The sequence below is a fragment of the Odocoileus virginianus genome, chromosome 9, assembly GCF_023699985.2.
Source record: "Odocoileus virginianus isolate 20LAN1187 ecotype Illinois chromosome 9, Ovbor_1.2, whole genome shotgun sequence".
In the NCBI taxonomy this organism is placed as follows: Eukaryota; Metazoa; Chordata; class Mammalia; order Artiodactyla; family Cervidae; genus Odocoileus; species Odocoileus virginianus.
In genome coordinates, this window is record NC_069682.1 from 14295362 (window position 1) to 14314939 (window position 19578).

General features: G+C 40.6%; 1 protein-coding gene across 5 annotated transcripts in view; it reads right to left on the bottom strand.

Moving 5' to 3' along the window:
• USP6NL (USP6 N-terminal like) overlaps positions 1–16406 on the bottom strand; it is a 140189-nt gene extending 123783 nt beyond the window's left edge. The window contains exon 1 of one of the 5 annotated variants that reach the window (XM_020892951.2): positions 16070–16406. The gene's annotated coding sequence lies outside the window, so the exon portion shown is untranslated. Of the gene's footprint in view, positions 1–100; positions 484–15371; positions 15624–15822; positions 15897–16069 lie in introns of those variants that run through there. The other 4 variants (XM_020892970.2, XM_070471969.1, XM_070471970.1 and 1 more) reach the window with 4 other exon arrangements.
• Positions 16407–19578: the final 3172 nt, after the last annotated feature.

Sequence of the window (19578 nt, forward strand, 5' to 3'; positions counted from 1 at the left end):
ATCTGAAGTGATAAATGTACTTGAAAAATATGCAACCATGCATGAGCTGGAATTAATGTCATGGAGCAGTTCTTAGAAAACATATTTTTAAATTACTTACAACTGAAGTCACGTATTCAAGGCTCTTAATGCCAATCACAGCTTTGAAATGCAAACCCTTTGTGCACAAATAGGTGGACTACCAATTCTTTTCAGCAATGAGGCAGTTTAGTAGCACAAGATAACATTTTCAGATTTCCTTTCTCTTCCTGTAAATGCTATCGCCTGGACATACAAAGCAGAAAGAAGAATCTTACATGTTGTTTTTCACACCATCTAAGAGGGAAAGAGTACTCTGTTTCAAATCCACAGTTTCACATAAAAGGCATTATTGGGGTACTTCTGCAAAAGCTGGCCTTTCAACGCGTTTTACAGGAACTTGAGCCAGGGGTACTTTCAAGTGACTCCTCCAACTTTTGTGACCCATACTCAGGGAACTCAGGTTCTAGTTAAAGGAAAGAAATTCCACCATACGCGTTTCTTTACTGTAGGCACCAAACATGACCTAAAAATAATTCCCGTCACTCTTGGTCACTTAAAACTTAAATTTAACAGAATTATAAATCACAACATACAGGATCACATACTACTGTCTCTAACAGTATTCTTCCCAGAGATCAAATTAATATTAACTTATTTCATTGTATGATAACTTTTCTTAAAAAGAGAATACACAAAAAATCCCAATATCCACTAAAAGCTGATGTGATCTTCATTTTTAATCTCATCACAAAGTATAATTTTTTAAAAATCAGATTTAATCTTGAAGATACTGTGCTAAGTGAAATAAGCAAGTCATAGTAGGAAAAGTGGTTTTCCAGGTGGCACATTGGTAAAGAATCCACCTGCCAATGCAGGAGACACGAGAGACACAGGTTCGATCCTTGGGTTGGGCAGATTCCCTGGGTAGGAAATGGCAACCCACTCCAGTATTCCTGCCAGGAAAATTCCACGGACAGAGGAGCCTGGCAGGCTAGAGTCTATGGGGTCTCAAAGAGTCGGACATGCCTGAGCAGCAGCCATGGAGAACAGGACAAATACTCTACATTCCACTTACACGAGGGACCTAGAGAAGTCTAATCCACAGAGACAGAAAGAAGAATCACGGTTGCCAGGGGTTGGAGGAACAGAAAATGAGGAGTTAGTACTTGATGGGTGAAGTTTCATTTCGGGAAGATTAAAGAAGTTCTGGAGATGAATGGTGATGGCTGCACATTAATGTGAAACAGATTCAAGTTCAGCACGTTCCAAGAGGTATAAATTTAAAACAGAAAAGAAAGAAACGGACACCTAGAGATATCACAGTGAAACTGCAAATCATCGATGACAAAGAGTTCTTAAATCCAACCAGAAAGAAAAGCAGACCGTACAAAGCAACAATCAGACTCTGACTGATCAACTGCAACCATGGAAGCCAGAAGACACTGGAACAGTATCACCAAAGTTCCAAGAGAAAATAAGTTTTAAGCTGTAATTAGGTACCAACTCAGCTAAACTATTTTTTCAAGAAAAGGGGCAAAATAATGAAAATTCAGACGTAAGCTGAGGAAATATACTATAAGTAGATCATCATTAAGGATGCTTCCAAAACTGTAGTTCATAAAGATGGAAGATGATGCCAAAAAAAGAAGTCTGAAATACAGGAAAGAATGGTGAGAAAAGAGAACCGTAAAAATGGGTATATGCAAATATTAGTGGTATAATTTTGAAATGATGAGTTATAAAAGCAAACAAACCTAAAGTACTGAACAAAAACAGCATGTAATCTAGGAGGAAGGTACCATAACAGGAATGGCACTATTCCAAGTCTCTTATACTGCTTTTTAGGAGGAAGATGAAGCAGACACTATCTTTTGTTCATATGCCTTCTATCACTTGTCATCCTGGGATACTCCCCACCTCGTGGATTTGAAGGCCTGGGGACACGACAGATAGGAACGTGAACAGAACTGCCCCAGTTCTAACTGAAGGCTTTCCGAGCTCTGAGCTGCGTTCTGTACTCCCACCCTGCACCCCAGTCTCTGCTGGTCCCAGAATGAGGAGACGCCGAGCACATAACCAAACCCAGCCACACCCAGCAGAAACTGCCAAACCTATGAGCTAGAAATAAATGTCTGTCACTGTACGTCACTGAAGTTTCACAGTGACTTGTTACATAGCATTATGCCAGCAAAAGATGACTAATACAAAAGGCAAAGATACTAACTTTATATGCAAATTACATTCATGGGTTTTAGTTTAACTAAAAAATTTTACTAAGTTGGCAAACATATGTATATACACACAAATACATATATGTATACATACACACGAAGTGATACTATTTATATAAAGTTCAAAAATAAAATTAACAATACATGAACACAAGTAACTATACTGCTGCTGCTGCTAAGTCGCTTCGAAAAGCAAAAGAAAAAAGCAGAGTTGAGGCTAATGGTTTTCTGGGGACAGAAGCAAGACAGGAGGAGCTGTAGGGAGATGTAAGAGGGCAGGGCTAACTCTGTGCCACTTAAGCTGAGAGAAGGGACACATACACATCATTCTATTAGAAGTATATAACACACTTATTACATACAGTCCTTTGTATGAACAGAATGTTTTACATTTTAATATGAAAGGCAAAATTTCCAACAAAATTCAGAAATGATTATAAAAGAAATTTATATAGCCACATGTATAAAAGAGGTAAACGTATTTATAATCTTTAAGCCATAATTAAGAGGCAGAAAGAGTTGTAGTGACTCATTTATTCTTTTTTTTTTTTTTTATGTTTTTTTTTTTTTCTAGGCTAATTACTTTACATCATTACAGTAGTTTTTGTTATACATTGAAATGAATTAGCCATGGATTTACATGTATTCCCCATCCCAGTCCCCCCTCCCACCTCCCTCTCCACCCGATCCCTCTGGGTCTTCCCAGTGCACCAGGCCCGAGCACTTGTCTCATGTACCCAACCTGGGCTGGTGATCTGTTTCACCCTAGATAATATACATGTTTCAATGCTGTTCTCTTGAAACATCCCACCCTCACCTTCTCCCAGAGTCCACAAGTCTGTTCTATACATCTGACTCTCTTTTTCTGTTTTGCATATAGGGTTATTGTTACCATCTTTCTAAACTCCATATATATGTGTTAGTATACTGTAATGGTCTTTATCTTTCTGGCTTACTTCACTCTGTATAATGGGCTCCAGTTTCATCCATCTCATTAGAACTGATTCAAATGAATTCTTTTTAATGGCTGAGTAATATTCCATGGTGTATATGTACCACAGCTTCCTCATCCATTCATCTGCTGATGGGCATCTGGGTTGCTTCCATGTCCTGGCTATTATAAACAGTGTTGCAATGAACATTGGGGTGCACGTGTCTCTTTCAGATCTGGTTTCCTTGGTGTGTATGCCCAGAAGTGGGATTGCTGGGTCATATGGCAGTTCTATTTCCAGCTTTTTAAGAAATCTCCACACTGTTCTCCATAGTGGCTGTACTAGTTTGCATTCCCACCAACCGTGTATCATTTATTCTTTAAGAGAAAGAGACAAATACAAGTGATAGCCAGGTTCACTACAAAATGCAAGACAGCACTGACTGAAGAGACTGATGATCATCCTTTATCTAGATGCAGAAGAAGCTGGCCTTCTCAATGAGCTGCGTTGCTCAGCTCTCTGATCACTGGAGATTCTGATCTCACCTTCACAGCTGTATAACCCAAGTTCATTTTTTAGTAGAAACTCCTAGACCCTGTTTTGCTAAATTGCTATGTACTGAACTGCCATCCCAAGAAAAAGCTTAAGAAAATTTTCTTCTTTGAAGCATTATTGGTAACAGCAAAAAAATAATTATAAACTTAAATGTGCAATAATAAGGAACTGAGTAAATGAATGATTGTTAATTTACATGGAATGGGGTTTCCTGCATCCACGTAAAAAATATCTCAAAAAGATTTAATGACAAGTGAATGAATGCTCTCCAATGTGCTTCGTGCAACCTTCTCATAACCAACAAGAAATATCAGAAATGATGTCTCAGCCAATTTAAATGTAATACCCCAAAGGCTTATAAACCAAAATCTAAAATGATTAATGTTCAATTTTTAAATTTAAAAGACAGATAATATATAAATTTACTATTCATTCAATAAATATTCACTGAGCAGCTATTACAAGCCAGGGAGTGTCCGAGGCTCTGCAGACAGCGCCATAAACAAAACAAAGACCCCTTCTACATGAACTCACATCCCAGCAATTCTAGGACCTCCCCTTAATTCAGGTGCACAGTTCATGAGTTGAAATAAATATGTCAGGGCATTCCAGGGTAGTATCTTCTCACACCAGATAAAGAAATAACTTCAGTTAATATTAAAGTGGGCTTCCCAGGTGGTGCTAGTGGTAAAGAAACTGCCTGCCAATGCAGGAGATTAACAGTCACAGGTTTGATCCCTGAGTCGGGAAGATCCCCTAGAGAAGGAAATGGCAACCCACTCCATCTTGCCTGGAAAATTCCATGGGCAGAGGAGCCTGGAGGGCTGTAGTCCAATGAATGATGACTATTAAAGTCATTCATTGATATGGATGGTCTCACCACTGTACTTTCACAATTCTTGAGCTCTTTATAAAGAATATTCATTCTTTCTGCAATTTACACCCCCAAACACAATTCTAAATTTTCAAGGCTTTCTGTGTTTTTCCTTCTCAAGAGAAGTAAAGCCAATCTTCTACTACAGCTAGAGTAAAAGGAGGTTTATTTAGCCCATTCACTAAATTAACAAAGTACTTCCTACTAATAAGATCAGAAAAGGAGATGGGCAAAATGAGAAATCATCTGATTTCCTAGGTTTGTTTACACATGTATGTTAATGAAACAGCTGATAAGAAAGAGGTCTGATTTCCCCTTCTACAGATAGAATTTAAGTTAGGTTTCCAGAAGGACTTATCAAATTCTAGTAGCTTTACACTGGGCAACTTCTAGGTATTTAGGAAAAACAAATGTCATTCCCAAGGCTTCCTTTCCTATCTGTTACAGAGAGGTGGGTCTTTCCAAACTAGCTTATGTTTGCCTAATGCACTTAATATATCCTATCAGAACTATACATAATGCCTGAGGTCTACAGATAAAAGCTAAAATGAAGGCTACAGTATCTCTGATTTTCAGGGGTCTGGCTTCATTTTAAAAGTCAGTTAAGAAAATAAATAAATAAATGTCAGTTAAGGACTTCCCTGGTGGTCCAATGATTAAGAAATCTGCCTGGCAATACATGGTTTTTTCAGTAGTCAAGTATGGATGTGAGAGTTGGACTATAAAGAAAGCCGAGAGCTTAAGAATTGATGCTTTTGAAACTGTGGTGTTGGAGAAGACTCTTGAGAGTCCCTTAGACTGCAAGGAGAGCCAACCAGTCAATCGTAAAGGAAATCAGTCCTGAATATTCATCGGAAGGACTGATGCTGAAGCTCCAATACTTTGGCCACCTGATGTGAAGAACTGACTCATTGGAAAAGACCCTGATAGCTCAGTCAGTAAAGAGTCTGGGTTCGATTCCTGGGTCGGGAAGATCCCCTAGTGAAGGAAATGGCAACCCACTCCAGTATTCTTGCCTGGAGAATCCCATGGACAGAGGAGCCTGGCGGGCTACAGTCTATGGGGTCAAAAGGGTCAGACATGACTGAGCGACTAAGCACAGCACACACGGAGCTAGGAAAGATAGAGGGCAGGAGGAGACAGGGACGACAGGGGAGGAGAGGGCTGGATGGCCTCACCGACTCGATGCACATGAGTCTGAATAAGCTCTGGGAGTTAGCGATGGACTAACGTGCCTGGCATGCTGCAGTCCACGGGGTCGCAAAGAGTCAGACACAACTGAGCGACTGAACTGAACTACCAATACAAGACACCGGATTCAATCCTTGGTCCAGGAAGATTCCATGTGCTGCGGGGCAATTAAGCCCCTGCACCATAGCTACTGGGTCTACAGGCTCTAGAGCCCATGCTCTGCAACAAGAGAAGCCCCACACACAGCAACAGAGAGAGCAACCCCTGCGCACGACAACCAGAGAAAGCCCATGCGCAGCAAAGAAGACCCAGTACAGCCCAAAATAAATAAATAAAAATAAAATTTAAAAGTCAGTTAAAAAGTCTAGACAACTAATTGTAATAGTAAGCCCTATAGCAGATACCATGAGAACTACAAAGAAAAGTAGGCAAGATTCCAGGCCCTACATTAAGGATTTACATCTAGTTGGATTCTAAACACAAGTACGTATCCATCCATTCAGTAAATGCTAATTCATCTTTGCAACATGTAAAAACTTTTCAAAGGGCTCAAGATACAGCAATAGAGACAAACCTGGTCCCAGCTAACAGAACTCAGTTAGGACAAAAGTCCTAAATACGATGGGAGTTGAGGGATTACGTATGAGGAAAAAAAAAAATGCTCTCATAAACTAAGTATCTCATATATTTGGCACATGGATTAGCACAGGTCCATTTTTGGTCTTATAAAATAAAGGAGTTGAAACCATTTTTAAGTTCTCTTTTGAGCACTAAAAGGTTTGTGACCTAAAAATCAATTTCAATTCAATGGATAACTAAGAAAGATTCTAATCCCTCGCCGTTATAAGTAGAATCAATTAATAAATTATTGCAATAAACGAAGTATGAACTAAAACAAACTGATCTGAAATGCTGGTTATGTTTAAAAAGGGGGACAGAAGGGCAGATTCAAAGGACAACTTGGAAAGAAGTCAAAAAGACTACTAACAGTGAAGTAATCAAAGGTAATCCTAAATTTGAAGGGGGAATCCAGATGATATTCTTTTGGCAATCCTCAGTGATGAGAAATCATTGACTCTGGAGGGAACAGGGTTTGTAAAAGAAAAATATTCCCAAGCAAGCCTGGTAAAGGAGCTTAGAATTCAAACTAACAATAAAATGTGATATAAATTGATGACAGTGTTCAATATTTCTAAAAAGCAACTTTTAAAAAGAAGTTTGAGAAATTTCTCTTCAGCAATTGATATGGTCTACTAATGTTAACCACAGTCAGTACTAACTTGAATAGATTCTAAAATGCTGCTTTCAAAATGAGTCTTCTACTTCACAACCAGATTATCCTATTAAGCCTCTATTTACCAATAACTAAGCATCAGCTGGGAGATAAAACACAAACACATGGGAGTTACATAAAAGACAAGATAAGGGGCCTGCATTTCCAACAAAGCTAGGCCACATAATGCACAACATTCTTAAAGACAAAAACCTAGACTTAAATATATATATATGTAAAGCATATTTTTTAATTATTAAAAATATCAAAGGGTTAAAAACTGGTACAACCATTTTGAAAAACTGATAACAGCTACAAGAGTTAAATATTTACTCAACAATTCTATTTCTAGGGATATTTCCAAAAGAAAGGAGTCTGTATGTTCAACAAAATACATATATAAGAATGTTCATAAGCAGCTTTAACAGCCCAAAATTGGAAATAATGCAACTATCTGTTAAAAGTAGAATGGAGAAATAATTGTAATGCAAAGAAGCCTGGAGCTTCTTTCCTCCCGGAAATGTTTACCCAATCAAACTTCTTTGCCTGAGGGGCTAATTTATACCTAAGCAGCCTTGAGGGCTCAGAAGACAGCAAATCAGAGTCCAGGAGCCTGTAAGGGAGCCACACCCCGTGTGGAATAAGACCTCGAAAAGCTGAATCCCAGAAGGAAGGATAACACAAGAAGTAAACTAAGCCAGACTTCGCACAGACACTAAAATAAATCTGTTTGAATCAAGGTGATCCTAAGTGCCTGGCAAAAGCAACAGAAAAATCCTCATCTAAATCTACATTTACTTCCAGAAATAATCTTTCAAACACAATGAACAGTACACAGTGAGCTGTGTACATGCAGCTGACACTCCTCAAAGAGTAACAGACCAGGACTCTGCAGGACTCTGAAACAGTTACCTGCTTACTCTGTTCACAGAGACACGTGAAGAGCCTGCACATTTTGACAGGGAATTATAAACTATAAAAGTGGCATAGCAGATTTTTAAAAGAACCAAAATGAAATTCTAGAATGAAAAATATAGTAACAAAAATTAAGAATCCAGAAAATGAATACATTTAAGAGCAAATTAGAGATGAAGACTAAATTGAAAGGCCAGAGGTAAACTGAACGACTAGCAAAAAAAAGTAAAACCTAGAAGGCAGGTGAAACACAGTGGAGTTACTGAGACCTAACACTGGGTAACTGAAGTCTCAGAAAGATTAAGCAGGAGAAATGGGGAGAAGCAATATTCGAAGAGATGACAGCTGAGAACTATCCAAGACAGATGAAAGACATCAGGTCACAGCATAAACAGCTGTGAAAAGAAAAGGGGGGAGAGGGAGAGAGAGATCATTTGAAATCAAATCTGTCTTTGTGCCAGTACCATACTGTCTTGATGACTGTGGCTTTGTAGTAGAGTCTGAAGTCAGGCAGATTGATTCCTCCAGTTCCATTCTTCTTTCTCAGGATTACTTTGGCTATTCGAGGTTTTTTGTATTTCCATACAAATTGTGAAATTATTTGTTCTAGTTCTGTGAAAAATACTGTTGGTAGTTTGATAGGGATTGCATTGAATCTATAGATTACTTTGGGTAGTATAGCCATTTTGACAATATTGATTCTTCCAATCCATGAACACGGTATATTTCTCCATCTGCTTGTGTCCTCTTTGATTTCTTTCATCAGTGTTTTATAGTTTTCTATGTATAGGTCTTTTGTTTCTTTAGGTAGATATCCTCCTAAGTATTTTATTCTTTTTGTTGCAATGGTGAATGGTATTGTTTCCTTAATTTCTCTTTCTGTTTTCTCATTGTTAGTGTATAGGAATGCAAGAGATTTCTGTGTGTTAATTTTATATCCTGCAACTTGACTGTATTCATTGATTAGCTCTAGTAATTTTCTGGTAGAGTCTTTAGGGTTTTCTATGTAGAGGATCATGTCATCTGCAAACAGCGAGAGTTTCACTTCTTCTTTTCCTATCTGGATTCCTTTTACTTCTTTTTCTGCCCTGATTGCTGTGGCCAATACTTCCAAAACTATGTTGAATAGTAGTGGTTAGGGTTAGGGTTAGATGGAACAGAATAGAAAGCCCAGAGATAAATCCACGAACCTATGGTCACCTTATCTTCGACAAAGGAGGCAAGGATATACAATGGAAAAAAGATAACCTCTTCAACAAGTGGTGCTGGGAAAACTGGTCAACCACCTGTAAAAGAATGAAACTAGAACACTTTCTAACACCATACACAAAAATAAACTCAAAATGGATTAAAGATCTAAATGTAAGACCAGAAACTATCAAACTCCTAGAGGAGAACATAGGCAAAACACTCTCCGACATAAATCACAGCAGGATCCTCTATGACCCACATCCCAGAATTTCAGAAATAAAAGCAAAAATAAACAAATGGGACCTAATGAAACTTAAAAGCTTTTGCACAACAAAGGAAACTATAAGCAAGGTGAAAAGACAGCCCTCAGATTGGGAGAAAATAATAGCAAACGAAGCAACAGACAAAGGATTAATCTCAAAAATATACAAGCAACTCCTCCAGCTCAACTCCAGAAAAATAAATGACCCAATCAAAAAATGGGCCAAAGAACTAAACAGACATTTCTCCAAGGAAGACATACAGATGGCTAACAAACACATGAAAAGATGCTCAACATCACTCATTATCAGAGAAATGCAAATCAAAATCACAATGAGGTACCATTATACGCCAGTCAGGATGGCTGCTATCCAAAAGTCTACAAGCAATAAATGCTGGAGAGGGTGTGGAGAAAAGGGAACCCTCTTACACTGTTGGTGGGAATGCAAATAAGTACAGCCACTATGGAAAACAGTGTGGAGATTTCTTAAAAAGCTGGAAATAGAACTGCCATATGACCCAGCAATCCCACTTCTGGGCATACACACCAAGGAAACCAGATCTGAAAGAGACACGTGCACCCCAATGTTCATCACAGCACTGTTTATAATAGCCAGGACATGGAAGCAACCCAGATGCCCATCAGCAGACGAATGGATGAGGAAGCTGTGGTACATATACACCATGGAATATTACTCAGCCATTAAAAAGAATTCATTTGAATCAGTTCTAATGAGATGGATGAAACTGGAGCCCATTATACAGAGCGAAGTAAGCCAGAAAGATAAAGACCATTACAGTATACTAACACATATATATGGAGTTTAGAAAGATGGTAACGATAACCCTATATGCAAAACAGAAAAAGAGACTCAGATGTAAAGAACAGACTTGTGGACTCTGGGAGAAGGCGAGGGTGGGATGTTTCAAGAGAACAGTATTGAAACATGTATATTATCTAGGGTGAAACAGATAACCAGCCCAGGTTGGGTACATGAGACAAGTGCTCAGGCCTAGTGCACTGGGAAGACCCAGAGGGATCGGGTGGAGAGGGAGGTGGGAGGGGGGACTGGGATGGGGAATACATGTAAATCCATGGCTAATCCATTTCAATGTATAACAAAAACTACTGTAATGATGTAAAGTAATTAGCCTCCAACTAATAAAAAAAAAAAAAAAAAAGAAATCAAATCTGAAAGACAAAAAGAAAATCTTAAAAATAGCCTGAGGAAGTAACAAATTATCAACAAAGAAGTGATAAACAGCAGCTGCCTTCTCAATAGCAACAAAGACAAATACTATAGAATAATCTCTTCTCCAAAGAATATACAAATATATGTATGTGCGTATTGCCAATCTATAATTCTATACCTAGCAAAATGTAGGTGAAATAAAAACATTCTCAAACTAAAAGTTTTAGATTTTGTCAATACTAAATCCACTCTAAAGAACATACTAAAGGGTATTCTACAGGCAGATGGAAAATTTTTCCAGACAGAAAGTCAGTAACATAAGAATGAAGAAAAGAAAGGCAGTAAGCCTAATTGAATAATTATGGTACAACACAATAAAAATAGGTCTTTGGGGGTATAAAACATATACATTTTAAAACATAATAACAATGAAATACTAAAAAAAGGAAGGAAATTGACTTACATGTTTTTAAAAGACATATTATCTGGAAAAAAGGTGAAAGTCTCAATATTACACTTTAATAAGTAGAGAAAAGGTTAGAATTTCTTAGGCAAATACTAAAGAAGAGTAAAAGAATATATAATCCCAAGGTAATAAAAAAAAAAGGAGGAAATGGAATAATTATTTTTTTTAAATCAACCCAAAACAAATCCAGAAAAAAATAACATGGAACAGGTGAGACAAATACATTACTCTTAATTTTTAAACATTCATATTGTTATTATCTGCCAATTCATTTTTTATAATAGGCATCAGCAAAATACACAGAAATATCTATCTCCCATTCACATACCTAACCTTTATAAATTTTACTTTCCACATTTATTTCCAGGGTCACTCAGTTTTCAAAGCCTTATTTCACCTTTTCTTTTCTAACGACAGATATGCTGCTGCTGCTGCTAAGTCGCGTCAGTCGTGTCCAACTCTGTGTGCCCCCATAGGCGGCAGCCCACCAGGCTCCTCTGTCCCTGGGATTCCCCAGGCAAGAACACTGGAGTGGGTTGCCATTGCCTTCTCCAACAGATATGCTAACAAGCATTAAAAGATTCAAAAAGAAAACAAACAAAAAGAAACAAGAGGGGGAAAAAAACCCCAGAGAACTGGCTTACAAATGCTGCATTAATTCCACAATAAAACATTACTCTGCCGCTACTGATCTATGTAATATCACTAAGGGCACACTCGCCCTCTGCGACGGCCCACACTCCGTCTGGGCAGTGTGCCACTCTCGGAGTCTGAATAAATCCTCTTCTCAGCTATCACCTTTTCTCTCACTGAATTCTTTACTTGATGAGGCATCAAGAAGCTGAGCTTCACCAGGTCCTTAAATCAGGTACCGTGGGGTTTGGCTGGGTTTGTGTCCCAGCCACGTGGGTTCAAGTCCCAAGCAGGGTTTTGGCTAGGTTCGAGTCCCACCCACATGAGTTTGAGTCCCACACTGGGTTGTGGCTGGGTTCAAGTCCCAATCTGAGGTAAATGCTTTCACTTTTAAGATATGCTCTTTGTCTCTGTTTTCTCCAGATTACTGTGATGTATTTAGATTTGGGGGAAGAGGGTTGTTTTATGGATATTCTTCAGTCTGTGGCTTCATTTTGAAAGAGTCTAAGATTTAGAATACTTCTATGTGAAATATTTCTTCAAATATTGAATCTGTCTTACTCTTCTCCCTCTCCTCTGGCACTAAATTACGTGTACGTTAGGATTTTAACTATACTATATGTCTCACACATTTTCCACCCTTTTAGGGGGCATGTGGGGGCTTCTAAGGTGGCGCTAGTGGTAAAGAATCTGTCTGCCAATACAGGAGACGCTGGTTCAATCCCTGCTGGGGAAAATTCCCTGGAGTAGGAAATGGCAACCTGCTTCAGTATTCTTGTCCACAAAATTCCATACTCTGCACTGAGTTCACACTCATTGGAGAAGGAAATGGCAACCCACTCCAGTATTCGTGTCTGAAAAATCCCATGGACAGAGAAGCCTGGCAGGCTACAGTCCATGGGGTTGCAAAGAGTCAGACACGACTGAGTACACAGGACAACCAAAATTAATATATTAAGAAGCTTAAAATGATCATCTTTCACTTATTTCATGAGAAGCATTACTCTAATATTTTTTAATTCCCTTGTTAATTCAGTGAAGGAAAATCCCAGGATTAAATGAAAACTTCTACACTAGTATCAATGTCATCAAGACGGAGGTGCAATGTATACCTCTCTCAGAGGATAATTAAGTAATCCTTTTACAGCCCCAAATACTTAACCAAACAAGATGTGAAACTCCAGAGCTTACAGTGAATTTCTACTTGCATTTTGCGAGTAGACATTTTAAATTAGGCAGTCTAAGCTCTTCCAAGGAAAACATTCTCAAAATTTAAAAACACCAATATTATACAGTCTGTCTAAGGAAATCAAAGAATCTTTTAATAATTAATTCCAGTTTTACAGATATAGAAATTATCAAGTAATCAGTGCCAGAGTTGTATAGTAGTGGACACCGAAGAGAGTCATCTCCAGCCTGGCGAGGTCGGAGTCATCTGGATGGACTCTTTCTACAAAGGCTCAGCCACCTGGTTCAGACAATGACAGTTCATGAGGCCAAGAGCCTACCTTCTCTCCACAAGCAACAGTGGCGGGACAGGAGCCGCAGCGAGAACTCACTCACCCACACGCACTCTCTTCTCTACATGCGCTCCCTCATGCTCAGTGTCCCGCCCTCCCACCTGCCATCTCTTCCTCATCCTTCAGGTCTTACCAGCCACTTCCTCAGGACAGCTTGCCCTGCCCCTCCCAATCAAGTCAGGTTCCCTGGTGACAGGTTTTATAGTTCCATGCACTGTACTTCAAAGGACTGATCGCTCTAGTTTTTCAAAACAAGGTACATGACACAAGGCTGTGGGTACAAAAATGCACCCAAGAAATATTTGTTGAATAAACAAATGTGAATTTATAATTCTCCCCAATTTTACAAAGAAACAACCTTTTAAAAACTAAGTTATTTTCATGAAATGCCATAACCTGGAAATGGCAGAGAACAGTTAAGACTTCAAGTGTTTGTGATTAATTCTCAGGCTCTAATGTCCACGTACTATAAAGAAGTGTTGTAGAAGTCAGATTCCTGTCAAATGAAATATTTTGGTATTGACTTTTACTGTAAAAATTGAGACACTTCCTAAAGGAAAAAATGAGACACTGAATATAAACAAATCATATCTAGCAAGGCAATACACCTTTCAAAAATCACACTGAAGGGACAAACTATTACCTTTATCTAGTAATAAATGATCAGAGTATTATTGGTAACAGTACTATTTCACTAAACAAACCAAAAATGGTTGAAGTGAAATTGCAAGCATAAACCAGAAAATGTAATCCCTTGCCACTTTCTAACTGAAGCAGCAATTCTTAAAAGTTCTGGTATTATGTCTAAGTTTTTTGCAGGACTTCAAACTGCCTTAACATTCCTAGCAATTACAATCAAAATTATTTTGTTTCTTTTCAATTTGCCACTAGCTTCAATTTACTGGCCTCTTTTTCACTCATCTTCAGCTACAAAATTTAACAGTAACTTGAGATAGATGGGAACACCATGCTCAAAGACTGAACTGACCAAAAACTGAACTGACCATGCAACCTCTGCCTGGCACTGGGGCCCAGCTTGCATCTGCCATACCAGGAAGTTGTCTCAGTTCCCAAGGATGACCAGCCAATTAACAGATGGTGCCAAAGCCAACACTTGTACTTACTGGCTTGTTTAACCAATGGCAGCTGTCCTCCCACGGAGCTACTTCATATCAAAACAATGTTATAACTGGTAATGGGCTATTCTCACCAGAAACATAACCCTAACCCCAGAGACCCAGGTTTGCTAGTTAAAAACATTAAGTAGGCACCAACAGCAAGACTTAGGGCCCAGGTTCTTAATGTTTGGGAAAGGATGCTTCTCTGAGGCCCTCGTAATACCTGAGTGATTCTTTAAAGACATAATCAGCAAAGGAATTTCTATTAACTCAGAATACCTGTACTGGTAATTAAGGCTCTGGTTTTTTAATCTATACTTTTATTCGTGTAGCTTCTTTTCTCTTACATTTTTACATATTTCAATTGGCTATATAGAACATAACATAGGAACAACACCCATTTTAAGTAATAAACTAGATGATGTTTACAAACTTTATTATTAAAAAAAAAAAAAGCAAGCTCAGTATCGTTTTTTCTTAAATTTAGGGTCTGACAGAGTGAGAAATATAAGCAAATAAAGCACCGTCCATTTAATGCTGCCTAATCTGATTCTTATTAAGATGACTTCACAAAAGAAAAAAGCACCCTGACTTTCCTGAACAGAACTTCCCGTAGATTCAATATATGAGAGAGTTGGCCAGAGTGGTATCTAAAGTTTTGTCCGACCTCTCTGCGCTACGAAATATTACGTATCCCAAAGACTTACTTCTATTTATAAATGGATTAATACACGATTGAAATCACTTTCTTCCAGCAAAGTACTTAAAACCGAGTCCCCACTTTTTTTCTATATGTCACATTATTTTCATGACTTGTTATTGCCCCAATTCAAAACTCCTTCCCAGTCCCATAAGTGACTCATTTAACTCATGTTGGAATCTACCGACTAAAAAGCATCTGGGGATTAAAATGAAGGGCGGGGGGACGCGGGCATTTCAATGTATTGAAATGCTCACCCGTGGATCCACAGATCCCTCACAATTTCAATTAAAATACCTACGAGTAACCGTTCGCCCGCATCACAACTGCCGCACCAACACCACCCGGCTGTGAGCTCCTAAGTATTTTGCAAACTTTGCAAAGGCGCACAGATTTCCAGGTTCTCCAAAGCCCTCATTCATTCCCATCCTCCCCTTGCCTAGTCGAAATGAAGTTCCGCGGCAGGAAGGCAATAATTTTAAGAGAACGAAGTTTGCCTCAGTCCTGCCCACTTGGACTCTGGAGGACGCAACTGAAACTTGCAAGGGAGACACGTCTCCCGGGGACCGAAACTTGCCGGGGGTGGGGGGAGGGGGGAGAGGCAGCGGGTCTCCCCTCCCCCGGAATCTGGCCGGCCCCCGCTCCTTCCAAGAGCCCCCTTCACAGATCGACAGGTCCCCCTCCCGCGCCGTCCCAGCCAGATCCTGCCCGCTCGCCCCCCGGCGCCCCTCGCCCGGTGCCCGCAGACCTGCCAATCACACCCGCAGCACCCAGCCGTCGGGGCTCCAGGGGGCGGGGGCCCGGCGGCCGCGCGCGTTTCCGGAGCCGGCCCCCTCGAGGGCGGGGGCCGGGAGTGCCGCTCGTCCACCTCCTCCGGGGCCGCGAATGGCGGCGTCCGGCTCCCTGGGGCCACCTCCGAGTCCGTGCCCGGAGGAAGCCCGCCGAGCTCAGCAGCCGCCAGCCCCTCGCAGTGGGAAAGGGGAAAATGAACTTACCTCCGAACGGTCCCGTCGACGGAGGCTGAGGGCGGGGGGTCCCGGGGGGCCGAGCAGGTCCCGGCGCAGCGGCGGCGGCTACCGCAGTGCCCTCCGCCCCATTGTTTCCCTTCCGAGAGGATCCCGGCAAAGCCGAGCCCGGGAACCAGGAAGTTCCCCGGCGCGACACCTCCTGCCGCCGCTATGGAAACGGCCCCCCGCCTCCCAGAGCGGCTCGCCCGGGACCCCGCCTCCGAGCCGCCGGCCCCGCCCGCCTCACGGGCCGCCGCCAACCGTCGCCGCTGCGGCCGCAGCCGCCGCCATCTTGGCGCGGCCCGGGCGGCCCCTTCCCGGCGGCACGTGCGCGCCGCTCCCGCGTGTTCCCGCCGGCCGCGGGGGCGCGCTGCCAGGGCCGCAGGGTGCTGGCGCCGCTCCCCGGGAGGCGCGGCCAGGAGCAGCCCCCGGGACCCCGAGGGAGGGAGGGAGAGAGAGAGGGCCCAGGGGGGACTGGAGAGCTAGGACCGGGGCTTCGAGTAATTGCACGAAAACGACAGGCTTCAGCTGGTGTCCACTGGCAGGTCGAGGAATGGCTGAGACCAGGGGTGAGGTCAGCAGAGCAGCGGCCGAGAGCCATGGGCTCAGGAGCCAGATTGCCTCGTATTTCGTTTCTGGCTCTACAACCCACCAGCTGTCAGAGCTTGGACACTTTAATTTTCTGTATGCCTCAGTTTATCTGTAAAGTGGCGGTTTAATACTTGCCTCATAGGGTTGTTACCTGGAAGCAAGTGCATAGTATTGATACTTCAGTAAGTGCAAAATAACCATGCTTTCAATAAAATAGCATTGCGTCTGACAAAAGTCACATTTCTTTTCCCAAGAACTTAATCTAAGTGCTCATCAGCACCACTTTAAATAGGCTACTGTGTAAGATCTCATTGCTGCTTGAAACTTATCAGATGCTCATCTTTTGTCCCATCTTTCTCTAGGTCAGCGTTCCTTTTTTAAGATCGTGGAAATTGTCAAGAGTTTTCGTCTCCAGAATCCTCCATCAAGAGGTTCCATAAAAAGATGAATGATGTAAACTTTCCAATACTGTAATTAGCTGACAGCTAAATGATTTATGCAATAGGAGCTAGCAGAGTTAGGGTGTGCTGATATCTAAAGGCTTCCTGTCCTTCATTCCAGGAACTAGAGTTACTAAAGCTGGCAACTCTGCATGGCTGCTATTATCTCTCTTTCCAGCTGCTGAAAACTGACACCAAGAAACTGGGTGCTCTGGGAGAGGAGGGGTGGAGGAGGAGGCAGGGTCACTGGGCTCTTCCAAAGGATTCTTTTAAAAGAACCGAGCCTACTGTTGGTTAGGTCTCTAACAGCCTTTAGGCTTCTCTCTATAGCTCACAAGTCTTGTGACCTTGTTTATACACTCTTTAAGAAAATACAATTGTATACTTCCTTTTGGGTCTGCCTTCATATATTTAAGCCAGATTTGTGAAGACTGATGTTTAATGATTCTGATCCAACAAGAGCAGGACTTCCCTGGTAGTCCAGTAGTTAGGACTCAGTGCTTCCACTGCAGGGAGGACAGGTTTGATATTTACTTGGGGAACTAAGATCCCACATCCTTCAAGGAACAGCCAAAACCCATGAACAGTCTGATACATGAAATGAATTGGGGTAAAAATAGATCAGGAGTTGGCAGGACATGGGTAATTTTTTCAACACCTAAACTTCTCCACAAGCTATAGACTGCTCTCATTAAGATCCTGCAGACTGGGATCTTATGAATCTATAAAAGGCAGGAGCCCCCACTGCACCAGTAGATTGCTTCCCACGTGGTAGGCCCTCAATAAAAGTTTATTGAATTAAATCACCATTTTTGTGGTTGAGCTCTCATTTCAGGCGGCCTTGGGGACAACAGACTCACAGGAGATGTTACTCAAGGGACTTCCCTGAGAACTTCGTAAACGAGGACCTGGAGTCACCAGATAATGAGTTAATAGGATTTTGGATGAACAACCCCAGCCCCAGGCTCACTTGGCAAAATGAAATGGAAATTTCAGATATGTTTTTTTCCGTAAATTTATATGGGTAATTTTTTTTAAACTTTAGACCTAATTCTGGGCAGCATTGACTCAATTTTACATTGCAATTATAGCATGATTAAAGTTCAGAAAAACCCACATTTTCTCCCAAGTCAAAGTATCACCAATGAATTGTGTCATCTCGGTATAAAACCTGTATTCATTCTTGAAAAGTGAAAGTGAAAGTCGCTCAGTCATTTCCAACTCTTTGCGACCCCCTGAACTATACAGTCCATGGAATTCTCCAGGCCAGAATACTGGAGTGGGTAGCCTTTCCCTTCTCCAGGGGATCTTCCCAAGGGGTCTCCTGCATTGCAGGTGGATTCTTTACCAACTGAGCTATGATAGGAAGGTATAACTTTAGGGACTTACCATAATTTTTTTTTAATTAATCATCTTGGAACTATTGTTAAACTGTAAACACAATTTTTTGTCTTCATATCCCCAGCATAGTGTTTGACACATAGTAGTCATGTAAATTGACTTATCTATGGCATGTGATAAATACATAGAATTTGTGTCAATCATTAGCAAGGAAATAGAATCATTTTTCCTCTAAATCAGGTATGGGCAAATTTGTTTTTAAAGGGAAAAGAGCAAACATGAGAACAGCCATACACAATATATAAAAGAATGAGTGTGCCTGTATTCCACTAGAAATTTATTATGAAAATAGGAGGATCTGACCCACAGGGATGTATTTTACCAACTCCTTAAATAATTATATCTGGACTATACTCACTCCAGTTTTACATTCATTCCAATGAAATGCCAGATATTAAAATACCCTTTAACTGAAGAAAGCATAAAAGCTTGATATTCATAAATCACCAGAAAGTAGAAAAAAACATGGAGTAACAGTTTTATGTTACCAATTAAAATATTTCTCAAATAACAAAAAGTTTAGAGTTATGTCTCACATATTATGATGGAATAAGATAGGTGGATATTTGCATTTCACTTTTGCAAAAGTTACGCTAGTGAAAAAAACTTAAAATGTTGCCAGAGGTAAAAGTATATGTCTAAATGCTCACAGGGTGTCATAATAACCAAGGCCAGAAGCACAATTTGTGGTGAAAACAGAAGAACATAGGACATAAAGGCAAAAAATCTCCAAAGCAAATCATACACCCTTCACTATCATCTTCAGAATATGGATGAAAGGGTGGGTTCCTAAAGTCTCCTGTAAAATGAGAATTTGAAATGTGAACCCAAGGCTAATGGATTCATTTAATTTTTTTAATAAAGGGAAGCAGATAGCTCCCTAGCAGGGGCAGTTTTTTGTTTTTAGTAAAGCTATGGAAACACTATGGCAGAAAGTGAAGAAGAATTAAAGAGCTTCTTGATGAAAGTGATAGAGAAGAGTGAAAAAGTTGGCTTAAAACTCAGCATTCAGAAAACTAAGATTAAAAAAAAAAAAAGAAAACTAAGATTATGGCATCCGGTCCC